The sequence below is a fragment of the Gasterosteus aculeatus genome, chromosome 11, assembly GCF_964276395.1.
Source record: "Gasterosteus aculeatus chromosome 11, fGasAcu3.hap1.1, whole genome shotgun sequence".
Classification (NCBI taxonomy): domain Eukaryota; kingdom Metazoa; phylum Chordata; class Actinopteri; order Perciformes; family Gasterosteidae; genus Gasterosteus; species Gasterosteus aculeatus.
This window is the reverse complement of record NC_135699.1, coordinates 6,334,434-6,338,076: the sequence shown is the minus strand read 5'-3', so window position 1 is coordinate 6,338,076 and position 3,643 is coordinate 6,334,434.

Here is a 3,643-nt window from a genome sequence, read left to right as displayed (position 1 = left end):
AGACGTTTGGAGAGAGAGAGAGGGAGAAAGGGGGATGAAGATACAGTCGTAACGTGGATGAAGACAGAGACAGAAAGTAAAGAGAGAGAAGAGAAGCTGCAGTGTCTGAGGGAAGAAATGATTCCTCGAGGAGTCGGGGAGACCGAGGGAAGAGAGAAAGATGCCAGGGGAAGGAAAGAAAAGGAGAGTTCAGCACAGAGCAAGCAGAGAAACGGTGAGGTTTCCTCCTCTGAGTCGGTCTGGATTCAGACGAGTGGTTTTGGAGGGAGATGAACGCAGAGAGGCGTGTAGAAGACGTGGTAAAAGGTACATCGAAACGACAAAGAGTCAGAGAAAAAGAGGAGTCTATTGACACCATTGAGACTCTACCCAGATCTGTCAAAATAGAAAACTCGACATACATCTTTTGACATGCAGTGAAGTGCTGCGGAAGCTCAGAACTGAGTCTCTGCATGCCGGTGTTACGCAAAGTCCTGCGACCCGTCACCATATGTGACCTGATTAGGAATTTGCCATAATCCTCCCTGTATATGTGGAATAGTTCAAATGAGGGAGGAAATAAGACATAATGTTCTTGTAATGGACTGGTAACAATGGGGCACAGCATCTTCTGCTCTGTCCAAAGGGATCACAGTGTACGCAGCAGCACATGAAATACCAGGCCAGTAATTAGAGATCTTCACGGATGTGCTCAGCCACACATACTGTATATAGTCGTGTTCTGTCTTTTTCTTCAGGCGCCACAGATATTCGTACACTCACACAAGCACACAATCTCCCTCCTTTCAAAGCATCTCTGTACATCTTTCGGTCCCGAGACGTGCGTATGAATGCAAACACTCTCGAGCAGAGAGAAGCAACACACTTGTGAGTGTGAGTTTCTAGGAAAAGCGGGAAGCGCCCTGAGCAATCGGACGGCTCTTGCTGTAAATCCACAGTACTACGTTATGTTTGGCTGCGATGTGGTCTGCTGGAACGACACGAGGGCACAAACGTAGCACATTGGTTCTGTCTATGTGACACACAAACACGTGCATGAACCACACATGGGGGGTCATGTATTCTTATAAAGGCCATTTATTGACATCGCTGTCTACTTCATCCCTCGGGCCTATTCGTCCCATCAAGCCAAAACTCATTTTAAACCCAAACTCTAAACGACTCTTCTAGAATCTGCAGAGGAAAGCGACTCAAATGTTTAACTGTAGAAAGGCCAAAGAGAGAAATCTTGGCTGAGATTAATTTATTAATGTTGCTGTTCTGTTGTTTACCTTTCAAGTCTGATCCATTTTTCTCTCTGTGTGCATTTTAGTTTGTCTGTGTGTCCTCTGTCAGTCTCTCTCTCTGTCTCTCTCTCACTGTGTATTTTGTATTCTGCGCGTATGTTTTGGTATATGTGCTGTAATTGTATTTGTCTCTGTCCTCCACTGCAGTATTTCGCAGTAAAAACCTGCAGAGGCTCTGGGCCATGTTTACTTCACCTTCCACTGCCACGCAGACAACACCGTCACCTGTCCATTCTGTCCTGTAGTGGTCAGTTAGGCATCAGAAATACTGCTTAGCAACAGAGAACAATTAAGTTTAATTGTTTAACTGATAATCATAAAATACAGATGAGGCGGATGAAAATTATTTTAGTGGATATTTTGTCATACATTTTGACCTAATTTTGTCTGATGGAGCCAAAGGAGAGTTAATCAGCAAAGAAATTACAATTCATTCAAGCTTTGGCAAACTATTTCAAGATTTAAAAAAATAGTATCTTGAACAAGAGTCACACAAAAGCGTGCCGCTCGCGGCTTAGTAATGTGCCTCATCCAGCTCTTTATCTATGGGCTGGTTCAGTTCCGTTTTATAGGGACATATAACTGCACAGTAACAATGAAAACTGGTGTTACGTTCAGAATGAATGGGCCAAAGTGGAGGAGCAACAGAGTGCCAGATATGTTATAGTCAGCTTTTGCTCAGGGATAAGAGGTTCAGACCGGGAGAAGAACATAAAGCACATTCCTGATTCAAACCCAGCATCATGATCAAACAAGGTGGAGTAATCCATGGGGCTGATGCATAGGAGGAGATAGCTAGATATCTGTTATTCTCTTCAACCCCAAGACAAAAGATTTTTGAATGCAGAGCATCTTCATATCTCCTCTCCTCGCTCTCTCTCTCTCTCTCTCTCTCTCTCTCTCTCTCTATATATATATATATATATATATATATATATATATATCATATCTCCTCTCTTCTACTTTAATATTGCATGCATTATACGTATATGTAGTCTGTAGTCACAGAAGCACCAGATAATTGTGGCAGGCTAGTATACAGTAGCTGTATGACTGAGTGACGAAGTATGTTCCTTATTCCTCATACATAAACATAGTGGATCATTTAGCAGATAATTAGCCAGATAATTCTCCCAGGAGGTGGCTGAGATCAAAATCCGACCTTAAGGGTGGTCTAAAAAAGGATGTGTGAAAAGGCTGTTTGCTGTCAAGCATGTTGTATCAACCTAAAAAAAGGTTTTAATGTGTTATTTTATTCGCAACGTATTGGACAGAGCTACGTGTACTCGCTGTTTCTCCCTTCTTCAGGTTTTGATGCTAATTTCTAAGGAATTGTGGTACAGAATTATCTCCTTTCCTTTTGTAAAGGAAGGTCCAGTGGTTCCTGCTGAAGGAGCTAAGTGAGGAAGCAGTGAAGCTCCTTTCTTAGCATTAGAGAATTCAAACAGCTCTTATCTTGTCTCAAACTGTCAAAGCCAATTACACTCTTCCAGAGGTAGCAACCAGGACTATTCAAATCCAGCCCAGGCTCAAGTGTAGGTGTGCACTGTAAAAAAAGTCTAAAACTGTCAAATCCTTAATCCTTAATTACTTAAAATATATTTTGTTAGTGTTAAATATATGCGGACCATTGTGCACTGTAAAAACAAAATCTGTTGAAAATACAGTGAAATATTGGTAGCTGTGGTTACCAGAACTCCACCGTAAAAATGACAGCATCAATGTTTAACTGTAAATTTCGCAGTTTAGAACTGTTATTTGTTTACCGTAATTTACTTTAAAAACAATATACGGTAAAATACCAGCAGCTGTGGTTGCCAGAACTTCACCGCAAAAACGTCAACGTCCACTTATAAGACATTGCGGTATTTGTTGCTTTTTTCACGGAATAAATATTTAATATTTAATTGCAAAGTACTAACTTTATGTTTTTGTGATACCTTAATTGATTTCCATTAAATCAACCTGGGATGTTTGCTGAAATTGATTTGATTGCCCTTCCTAGAACATTTTCCACAGGCTCCACTGACTGTGTGAGTGGATGTGAGCGTGAAGGTTTGATCTGGTGGCTAAAGCCAATATCGCTGCGAGGAAATAAAACGGTCCCTGTGGAGTGTTTCTACACGTATCCTCTTCCCCTCTCCCTTTATTCATTTATGTATGTCTCTCACACACACACACAATCCTCTGGGACCCTCATCAGGCCAGCGAGCTCCTTTTAGCAGCTCCCCTGGTGATCTCCATCTCTCTCATGAGATCATTGTAGTAATAGGAGGGCTGATAAATCCATTACCCACAATGCACTCTGTTTGGCTCAGCTCTCGACCGGCAGAGGGTTCGAAGAGGAAACATTCAGG